Below are 12,508 nucleotides of genomic sequence, written 5' to 3' on the forward strand. Positions count from 1 at the left end.
TGTGGGATTAAGAAAAAGAAACTAGCAGCTCTACTCGTATTTCTATTTGTGGAAAGACATAAGAAGCACTTTATAAAACATGCAAAGATCTCTTAATAAAGACTTTGTTGGCATATCATGAGTCATTGGATACAATCTAGGGAAAACATCTATGTATAGTGATTAGACAAGGTGATTTATCGCCTTGACTTGAGTTTCTACCACGTTTATTTCCTACTTACTTATAGTGGTTGGTTAGGTTAAGCTTTTTAAAACTCTCTACAGTTCTCAACTCTGATTAAACTAGGAGGATTTTACGCACTAACTTGTAAATACTTTTCACAATCAATATAATTTTACCTATTATAACATGTTACCTACCATTTATTCTTGTTTCTCTATTAATATTTATTAAACAAAATTATCTATAATTACCTTTTAATTTACTGAATGATATAAAAAAAAAAAATTACATCGCGCATAAAACTTGCGCTCTTTTGTTAATGACTCATTTCCTTGTAAAACAAACATAAGCTCATTCCCTAATAGAGAAGCAGACGCAATGGGTTCGCTAGGGTGCATCTCACTGTAGTCAAATAAAAAAAAATTAGGACTCTAATTGTTAAAATTAGAGTGGATTTAGTGAATTTTAACAACAATCATGTTAGAGATTTTTTCTTGTAAAAAAATAGTGATTTTTAAATTATTTATGTAGCTACCAAAATAGTAAATTTACATAATCTTTAGCACATAAAAATTATCCTATAAACTCACACAAAATATTAGATACACCAACTCTTGTAATTTGAGTTTTATATATTTTTTTGGAGGGAAGAAGTAATCTTAAATTGACCGAATCTAAAAAAGCATTTAAATTTCACTTATCTCCCAATTAATGCCTTGTTGGCCCTTTTAACTTCTACTATTTTTATAATCTACACACACACACACACAATATATATATATATATATATACACACACACATACTTTGTGTATCTGATTGCTACTTCATCCAGTTGAGCGTCGTCTTCCTTTTTTTTTTTTTTTTTTTTTTTTTTAGCTCGAAACAAACAAAAACGTTTGTTCTTCTTTTTGTTGTTTCTGTTTTTTCATTTGTATTTGAACTTTTTTTTTTTTTTTTTTTTGGGATTTGGAAAGATTTATTGACAGTAAAAAATCAAACAGGAAAAAAAAAAAATACTTATAACATTTTCTCAATCCAGAAAAGGCAGAGAACAAAGACTATTTGTTGCTCATAAATTTCTCCAGCAAATGTGGTACATTCAGTATTGAAGCGTCGATACAATCATCTAATCATTCCAAAAGACCAACTTTCCATTAACAAGTAACTAGAAGTGAGATTAGTCATTATTTTGTATTTTGGTTTTATCTTTTTTCAGCCCTGCTCCTCCCTCTTTAAAGTTTTATTATGTGGTGTGATGATTATTCATGATTTATATATGTGTCGTGTATGTTTGTACACACATTTATAGCATGTTTATGTATGCATGTAGGATTGGAACAATTTTTGTTGTTTAGAAAAGGGTGAATAGGTTAAAAACCCCTCTAAACTATGGTTGTTTTACGAGTTTGATATCTCCCGTGTTGAATTGTTAGAGATGTGTATGATACAAGCTCCTAATTAATTAAAAATGTGTTATGTGGCACTACAAGTCTAAATAGCACTTTAATTAGGGGTTTTAATAATAATAATAATTAAAATCAATCAAATAGATAAAAGTTAAGGTGGGTAAATTCTACCATTAAATTTTGATTTCACTGTGGATATTAGTTTATTACGAGATTCAAGATAAAATTTTTTGGAAGCAGATCCCCTCCTAATTCCGAAGCCAGTGCGAACCAATCGGCCCCGGACTCTCCCAACCCTGGTGAACCCGCAGCGCCGTCTATTGGCTCATCCAACCCGGCAAAGATTCATGAGTCGCTAATTCAACTGTCCCGGCCTCTTTTCCGTACCAATCCTTATTTACTACTACATCTTTTTTTGGGTGTTGGGTGTATAGCTCAGTTGGTAAAGCATTGGGCTTTTAACCTAATGGTCGCAGGTTCAGCGGCGGCGCCCTACCGGAGCCCCCCCCCCCCCCCCTTCTGGAGCCAGCGGGTTCTGAATGAGCTCCCTCTCCCTGTAGGTCGAGCCTCCTTTTCAGTCGCCCTAGGGTTTTTTGGTTTTATTATCTCCTCAACAATAGTTCCATATATATTAGAAACTCACTAGGTTGAGTTGTTAGAGATGCGTCTGGTACATGCTCCTAATCATATCATACTAAAAGTGGGAAGATTTTAGGGGTAAAGTTGAATTACTAAATTGCTCATCAAAAGTTAAACGACTAATTTACCCTTCATTTAAACATTATTATTTACTTTCCAATATTTCTTGTAAATGTATAATTTATGCCACGTAAATGATATAGTATAATACAATGAATCATTATTAATTTATATAATGACTCTTAATTGCTATCCAATTCATTTCTATCAAAATAAAGATAACGTGAAGAGTTAGTGATCTGAAAGGGTTTCTAGAAGAGCAACAGCTAATAACGATTCCTAGATTTTGTGATAAGGTCATTGCCTAATAAATATAACCCCAATAATCACTAATAAAGTAATAATGGACGATTGAATTTCTTTCATTTGCTATTATTATATTCTTTTATACCCTTTAACAGTTACATATACCGTTCAAACAGTGTCACATCAATTGAAGAGACATTGATCATTCGTGCAATTTAATGAGAAGTAATTAGTAAAAGCAAAAGACGTAATATAATATTTAAGAAAAGTTGATAGCCCAAGGTGCTCCACAGTTTATATGGTAGCAGGTCGGTCGTTAACACTAGCTAGGCTACTGAGATAAGAATATTGATGTTTCCTTATTTTTTTTTATTATTCAACAGTTAGATTAGGATATGCTAAACTAAGATCAATGGAGTTGGATTCAAGAGTTCGGATTTTGTTTGAGGTGCCAATTTTTTACGTGAATTTTCATAGCTTTTGTGGTTTTTGTTTGCTCTGCTTTCAGGCTTAGTTATTTAATATATTATTGATTTATCATTTTTTTTCACCAGATATATAGTAGTATATGATACTATTGCACGATTCATAAGGATTGCTTCGAAATTCAGAGGGTCGAAAGCTCCAAAATATTTTTCTTTCTTGATTACGGATCTTAAGGTGAACAGGTGAAAAAAAGGTGCACAATATCTATCTTGGCTTTCTTTTCAGGTATTGAAAAATGACGTTTTTTCTTATATTGTTTTGATAAACTTTCATGTCTTTAAATTGTATCATTGTGTTCTCTCATACAGCTTCCACCTATTATCTTCATCTTTCAGCATTTTTCTTCTGTATCTAGCAGTCTGTTTGTTCTAATCGTCCATTTTATGTAATTCTTTAGGAATATAATTAGCTTGTACTTATGCATATTGCTTCAAAAGAAATTTCTCTTATGATTTAGTATTATATATGATGATGATTCTTGGTTCACAATGCTAGAGTCTGCCTATGCAGTTGGGATTCATTAATTCACTGCTTTTAGCTAGCATGTTTGGATATAAACTTTTAATATATTTTTATCTGTCCTATTACGGGATGCCTTGAACTAAAAAATTGAAAAATTAAAATAACACCAAAGGCGAGTCTTTCTCACCAAAAGCAACAACAATAAGGAATTGCACGACCCCAAAAAAACATTGATATTACAATCTTATCATTTCACTTTTTAATATTACTTATATTCTACAAATTAATCCTAAAAGAAACTAAGGACGGAATCGTAATAACTTAAGAAGTTAGAGGCAAAACAAAAAATTACAATAAGACATTCGAGGTAACGATCGAAAATTATAACAGACACATTTGAGGACTTTTGTCGGACAAAATCTCTTCTTTTGTTGAGCTAACTGAATAAGATCAGTATTCAGAATTTTCGTAACTCAAACATAGTGTTTAATAATATTCTTATGATTTTTATAAAATTACATACTCATTGGCATGGGACACACGCGCAAAGCGCGTGCCCAGAAACTAGTTAACTAAAAAATGTGTCATATGACACTACACGTGAGTAATTAACTCACCGTAATGTAAATACCACTTTAATTAGGAATTTTAATCAATGATCAAAATAATTTAAACATGTAAAAGTTATGATGAGTTAATTCTACCATTAAACTTCGATTTCACCATGGATATTAGTTTATTACAAGCTTTAAGATAAAAATTCTAGGGTTTTTTGGTTTTATTATATCCTCAACAATAGCTCCCTATATATTAGAAACTCCCTTGGTTGAATTGTTAGAGATGCATCTGGTACACGCTCCTAATTAATTAAAAGATGTGTCACGTGGCACTACACGTGGCTAATTAACTCACCATAATCTAAATGCCGCTTTAATTAAGAATTTTATTTAATAATCAACATTAATTAAACATGTAAAAGTTAAGGTGGGTTAATTCTATCATTAAATTTTGATTTCAACCCTTTTCTTTCAATTAACCTTCGACTTCAATATGGGTATTGATTTATTACAATATTTGAGAAAGAAATTTAGGTTTTTTTTTTCTTTCTAAGAAGATAGAATAAAATAAGGAATTGGGTGTTCTTTCACCATATGGTAAGAAATTGAAGAAGACTAAAATAAGAAAGAAATTCCAAGTAATCAGATGAAACAGGAGAGGGGGGGGGGGGGGTTGGGATTTTCCGGATGTGTAATGACCCGTTTGGCCGTTTTCGAACTTTTCGTGATGTGAGTCTTAAAACCAATTCGATCAGTTGTAGGGTTAGTTGCGCGGGGGATTCTTCTGTTTAAATTGATTTGTAGTGGAGTTGGAAAGAGATTAAAATCGTGTGGTGCCACTGGGACCAATTACATCGCCACAGCGGGTGGGAGGACCGCTGCAGCGGGTCCACCCCAGCGGTGATACGCTCTCTATAGCGGGCTACTTGAATCCTTGAAGTTCCGCCCCAGCGGACCTCGCCTCCGCTACAACGGACTAGCCATATCTATTCAAATCCGCTACGCGACATATTTTTTACCGTAGCGGCCAACGCTAGCCAGACCTAATATTTAAACCTTATTTGACCTTATTTTTCTCCCAACTCTTCATCTAAGCTGCTATTTGGGACATTTTCAGAGCTAATCACATGAACGCTTGGAAAGGTATCCTTTAAGCCTCATTTATTTCATCCCCCTCGAATCTATTGCTTCATTTACTAAGCTTTGTCTATAAGGATTGATAAAAATGAAGACTTCTTCATTTTACAAACCCTAGGAAGGTGAAATGGGTCTTCTTGACTTGAAATCATGGCATTTTCGAAGGAATCACCTAGGTTCTTACTCTAGGCTAATTAACCAACCCAAATGAAATCTCCCTTTTACAATATTTTTTGTAAGGTGTCGACATTTAAAAAAAATAAGCCAACAAATAAATTTCTATAACGACATAATATTAATTAAAAAAAACTATTGCAAATCATATTAATAAAATATAACTCAAGTAAACTACTACAACTTTAAGGTTACTTCAATAATCAAGTGGGGATAAGTAATTTTGTCTCACATTTTGCTTAAGCTAAGTCCTAGTCAGATTGGTTATCCTAAGTTGATAAGAAGTCGGGGTTCGAACCACGACTAGCAACATTGGTTTTTTTTTTTTTTTTTTTTTTTTTTTTAAGACAAAGGGCGAGGAGCTTACAAAAAAGCCAAAAAAATCAATCATAATAACTACACTTGTTTGGGTTCGACCTTGGGAGGGTTACTGCTGTAACAAGGCGCCTAACCAACGAGCGACGAAGCTACTTTTGTTTGAAGTGTCACTGATGTTATATCTATACAAATTGTAGATTTTCAGATTATATATATATATACACACATATTTACAAAAATATTTCGATGAAGGGCTGTCGGATGACACCCCTTAGCATAGGGTGCGTCCGACCCTGTTGGGATGGATTACTTAGGTTGGTAATGTTGTTTGATCTATTGACTAGTTGCCCGTTGTGATACTAGACTTGATATTGATAGATTCTCGTAATCTGTGTCCATGTATGGCACCATTGATATTGATAGATTCTTATGATAAGTTGTCCTTGTGTGGCATGATTTGACATTGATATACTCTTGTTGACATTGATATCATGCATGCATTTATACTTGTACATTGGGACCGGGTTGCGCGCCGCAACACATATATTGGATCGGATTGCACGTTCCGCAACATATATTGAACCGGGTTGCACGTTCCGCAACAGATATTAGATTGGGCTGTGGGCCACAACAGGTACATGGACTTCGCGGGTCCCCTATGGGTCATGACTAGCAGGCGTGGAGGTATTCCGCCTGGAGCGTGTATGTATCATTGCATTGCATTGCATTCTTATTTACATATTCGTACAGTTGGATTTGGACTTGTTACTTGTACTTGTGATGCTACTCGGACTTGGCATGGTGTATCGTGGTGATAATTGATAATTGGTGTTCCTGTATTTGTGGTGTTAGTTCGGTATTGTGGGAATGGTATTATTGAACCCATTAGTGAGAAATTGAATCTCGAGTTGCATGTCACATATTGTTGTATTAGTAGATAACCCTTGTACTAAGATAAGCGAGGTGAAAGTGATTGCGGTTGAGTAAGGTCGAAATCAGAATAATGAGTGTGACTTGTTCTCCGATTGGTTTCAGTATGGTCATTCCTATTGTGTCTTAAGTGGTATTTGTAAAACTCTGTTCTTGATTCGTATGGTTGGACTATGGTGGATTAGAGATTCCTATCTAGCCTTGAATACTGTATCGATGCTATTGGTAGAATCCCTCCCCCGTAATAACCTGTAAATTGACTGAGATGTTGCCTACCATACTTATCTATTGTTTGCTATTGTTATTGTGATATTCTAATCGTCGTCGGCCTATGAGGCTTACCTGTACGAGTGTTGTACTGATGCTACTTTTGCTACACCCTTTTCGGGGTGTAGAATTGTTTCTGGTTGACTTTGTAATTAGTAGCTCCTGAAGATTCGCCGGTGGCTATCTTGAAGACTCATGTTTATTCATTCCAACAGGGGTTGTACTTCATTGTAATTATTCCATCATAGTTGTATCTAGAAGCTCTTGTACTAGTCTAGACTCGGTTTTGGGGAGATGGTTGTATAAGTATTCTAGTTTCACATGTAATTAATGATAAGGAAAAATGAGTTCTTGATGGGTTGTTCAATTGGTGTCTTACATTGTGTTGGTTTGGAAAAAGGGTTCGCCTGCTAGGTGGGATTAGGTAGGTGCCCATGAAACCCCGATTTGGGTCCTGACAGGATGAAACCCATATGGTGGAATGAAGAAGAAAGATAAGAAAATGAAGAAGAAGCCAAGAATATGAAGGGAATAAAAAATAGAATTTCTAGAAAATGTTAAGCTTAATTAACCCTTAGACATGGCCAAGTGGAGCCATTTTATGCATTTTCATCTTCCACACGCTTTTTTGCAAGTTATTCCAAATATCTTGCCACATAAATTGATTTTTTTTTTAAAATATAGGGAGTTATTGTTCAGCGGGTAATGAAATACCTAGTAGTTTAGGTATAAAACTCGCCAAACAACGGCAATTTATGTGACTTTTAACCTATTCACTCAAAAGGAGCCTGAAGTAGATATGAATGAACTTTTCTACTTGAGTGAATATTGAGACGATGATAGATTTGAAGTTTATGAATTATTAACTTACCTACGAACCCATAATTCGTTTTAGTTGCTGGATTGACAACTGAATACTACAACAACAACAACAATATACCCAATAGAGTCACATAAGTGGGGTCTGGGTAGGGTAGAGTGTACACGGACCTTACCCCTACAGTGAGAGGTAGAGAGGCTGTATTCATATATATATTTAATGAAAATACATGATCTACTAAATAATTACTTGATCTGTCCGAAGAACCTAATGTTATAGCTCTGCCCCTAATGATATTTGGCTCGGCTTTTCAAAGTCATTTCCTAGAAAGTGTTTTCCACGAGGAGATACAATATCACATTAAAAGCTAAGCAATTATGGACATCAAAGGAAGTGCAAATAATTACATGCTAACTGCGGTGACAAATCTAATAGCGTTTTTTTGGAAATCAACTTATTTTGAGAAGTACTTCATATCAAAAGTGCTTTTTGAAAAAGTATTTGGGAAAATAGCATTTTGTATTTGGTTAAATCATTTGAGAAATATTTTTATTAGTAGGTTTGTGTTTGATCAATATTTTCAAGAAATAAATTATGAAAAAAGAAGTTAATGTTAAATTTAATAAGGTCTATTCATTTATCCAAAAAACATTGATTAAACTAAAGGTTGAGAAACATACATAAAAAGTGGCATTAAGAATAAGCAACTAGCAGACGTAAAAAGCACCCCATAGAACATGCAAGATCTTTTGGTAAGACCTTATTGGCATATCAAGTGTCATTGGATACACCTTGGAAAAATATAAGAAGCATCCTATAGAACATGCAAGATCTTTTAGTTAGACCTTGTTAGCATATTAGGTGTTATTGGACACAATCTAGTCTAAGAATAAGAAGCACCAGCCTATAAACACATGCAAGATATCTTAGTAAGTCCTTGTTGACATATAAGGTGTCGTTGGACACAGTCCAGGAAAAACATCTATCTATAGTGATTAGAAATATTGCAAATAGTGCTCTATCTCCTTGACTTGAGTTTCTACCACATTTATTTCTTGCTTGCTTTGGTTAGGCTAGGCCAGTTAGAACCTTTCTATAATTTTCAATCTGAACTAAGTCACTTGGAAATATTTTTTGCTCCATCAGTATAAACTTACCTACTATAACACACTACTTACCATTTATCTAGGTTCCCAATGAATGTTTATTAAATAAAATTATCTACAGTTTTATGGTAGAAGGTTAGTAGGTAGTCGAGCCTCGATAGTTTTCTTAGGAGCATGGTTATTAGTACTCTCCTAGTATCTTATTCTTCAATTTTAGTATTACTCGTTGTTTCCTTGGCTTTGGTTACCGTATTATTTGTTGTTGCTACTGTTCTCTTCTCAATTATTTTCAGTTTGGTTTGTTCACTACTGTACCTGCATTACATACTTGATTTTCTTGATATGATTTACTTGAGTTGAGGGTCTACCGGAAACAACCTCTCTACCTTCACAAAGTACCGGGTAAGGTTGTATACAGGCTACCCTCTCAGACCTCACTTGTGGGATTACACTGGCTATGTTATTGTTGTATCTACAATTACATTTTCAATGACTTAATGATATAAGAAAATTTACATCGTTCATATAACTTACGCCTTTTTTAACAGTCATTTCATATTAAAATAGACATAGAGGGTGTTGGCTAAGCCTATAAGCTGGTCAAGTTGGCTTATAAGCATTTTTAGTTCATCTACGCATTTGATAAATACTAAAGTACTTCTAAGTTAAAATCAGCCATGAGCTAGTAATCCCCAACTTATGAATTTTCAGCTTATAAGCACTTTTGATTTGATCAAGTATTTTACTATTCTTTCCTTAATAGATTTTCTAATTCTCAAAATATCTTTCCTAAAACAATTTTTTTTTTTACTTCTTCCGTAACTTTGTATTCGTCATTTCTCCTTTACTTTATATGGATACTTTTAAATATACAATTTTTTGTAAAATGTTAATGGTATTTTAGTCATTCTAATAAAGAACTACTAATCATCACCTTTTTTACCAAACTCATTCACTGCTTATTAATAGTTTCATTACTTATATCTAAACACGTAACTGCATTTATAAAATCATTTTTCACATTTAAAAATGCTTTTTAGTACATAAAGCTTATCAGCTATTTGCAATAGTTTAATCCAAACGGGCTCTTAAACTCATTCCCTAATAGAGAACCAGATGCAGTGGATTCTCTAGGGTGCAACTCACTCGAGTCACATAAAAAATTTCCGGCTCTAATTCTTAAAATTAGTGTTGATTTAGTGAATTCGTCCAAAAATGAGTATATATCACACAAAGTTTAACTACAATAATGTTGAAGCTCTTCTATTGTAAAATAAAAAATAGTGAATAGTGATTCATATTATTATGATTATTATTTTTTTATTATTTTATGTAGATACATCGATCCTTGTACTTTGAATTTCAATGTCTTTTTGGGACGGAGGAAGTAATCTTAACTAAAAATCAATTTTCACCTAATCTAGCAAAGTATTTAATTAAATTCCACTTATCTCCCAATTAATACCCTTTTGGCCCTTTTAACTTCTATCTCCCTAGTGTACAAAACACACACACACACACACTGATTATGCGTATCTGATTTCAGTCTTTTGACAACTACATCATCAGACGACTCATGTTCCTCCACGTCAGCATTGTCTTCCTCCTTCTTCCTTTTTATAACTCGATACAAACGAAAACACTTCGTTCTTCTATTTGTTGTCTCTATTTTTTCATTTGAAAGATATATTACGATTTTCTCAATCAAGTAAAGTGAGAGAACAAAGTCTACTTTTTGCTTACTAAATTCTGCAGCAAAGGTGGTACATTTAGTATTGAAGCATCGATACAACCATATCAAGTTACTAGAGGTAACATTAATCATTGTTTTGTACTTTGTTTTTTTTTTTTTTTCCAGTCCTGCTCATCCCTTTAAAGTTTTATTATGTGATGATGATGATTCTTGATGTTTTATATGTATGTGTTTGTACACACATTTTTGTATCATGTTCATGCATACATGCTATAGGGTTGGAACTATTTTTGCTGTTTATATGTTCACTTTGATTGAGTTGGAGATTAAGCATAGGGTTGGAACAATTTTTGCTGTTGAAAAGAGAGTGAATAGGATAAAAACTTAAAAACCATCTAAATTATTGTTATTTTTTCGAATTTCATATCTAAACTGTTGTGTATTTCTGTTACCCCTCCACAATAGCTCCCTATATATGTAAAAACCCCTAGGTTGAATTGTTAGAGACGCGTCTAGTATACACGCCTAATTAACTAAAAAATTATGCCGCGTGGCACAACACATGGCTAATTAACTCAACCTAATCTAAATACCACTTTATTTAGGGATTTTAAGTTGGGTTAATTCTACCATTAAACTTCGATTTCAACCTTTTTCCCATCAAACTTCTATTTCACTGTGGATATTGGTTTATTACGAGATTTGAGATAAAAATTCTAGGTCTTTTTTTGGTTTTACTAAGAAGATAGAATGAAACAAAGAAATGAGTGTTCTTTCAACAATATGGGTAAGAAATTGAAGAAAACTAAAATAAGAAAGGAAACTCTAAAGAAATTCAGATGAAACAAGAGTGGCGAAATTATTTCATATGGAACCTGGATGGAGAAATGAAGAAGAAAGGTGATAAAATGAAGAAAAAGCCAAGAATAGAAAGAAAATAAAGGGGAAGTAAAAGATGGATTTTTTGAAAAATGGTAAGCTTAATTAACCCTTAGACACGGCCAGGTGGAACCATTTTTATCCCTTAGCTCCATATATATATACGGAGCTATTGTTCAAGGGGTAATGGAACACCTGATAGTGTAGTTATGCAACTCATAAAATAGCGATAATTTAGGGGGCTTTTAACCTAGTCACTTAAAAGGAGCCTAAAGTAGACATGAATGTACTTCTCTACTTGAGTGAACGTTCTGACGATGATATGAGGCGGAATCAAGATCTTAAGTTTATGAGTTACATTTCTACGAAAGTATTTTCCATGAGGAGATACAGTGTCACATTTAAAGCTATGCACTAACCATCGAACCCATAACTTGTTTAGTTGTTGGATTGACAATTAAATATTCATACATATTTAATTAGTTTTCTAATACAAACACATGATCTACCCAAAAGCTACTAGATCCCACTTATGTCTATATCAAAAACTTAGTCAAACACCTTCATACTCATAACCACTTACCTAATGTTATTGCTCCGCTTCTAACGATGATCAATGTGGACTTTATAAGTAGTACGGAGTGTGTTTGGTGCGACGAAAGTCATTTCTACGAAAGTATTTTCCATGAGGAGATATAGTGTCACATTTAAAGCTATGCATTATGGACATCAAAGGAAGCACAATTATATTATACATGTTAACTGCTGGTGACAAATCTAATACCGTGTTTGGACAAAGTGTCGAAATTAACTTATTTTAGAATACTATATATATCATATATATATATATATATATATATATATATATCTTTGGGAGAGTTGGACTTTATATTTGGCTAATTCATTTGAGATGTATTTTAGTTAGTAGTTGTGTCTGACCAATAATTTAAAGAAGTGTTTTTACATGTCAAATTTTGAAAAAGGAAGCTGCAATGGGTAATCTAGTCAGGAAAAATGAAAGGCACTTATTTTTAGGAGAAGCTACTTTTTCGATTCTACTTAAAACCTGAAAAAACAACTTTTGCAAGTACTCATAACCACTTATGTCTATACCAAAAACTTAGTCAAACACCTTCATACTCATAACCACTTATGTCCATACCA

This window comes from Lycium ferocissimum, chromosome 3, assembly GCF_029784015.1.
Source record: "Lycium ferocissimum isolate CSIRO_LF1 chromosome 3, AGI_CSIRO_Lferr_CH_V1, whole genome shotgun sequence".
Lineage (NCBI taxonomy): Eukaryota > Viridiplantae > Streptophyta > Magnoliopsida > Solanales > Solanaceae > Lycium > Lycium ferocissimum.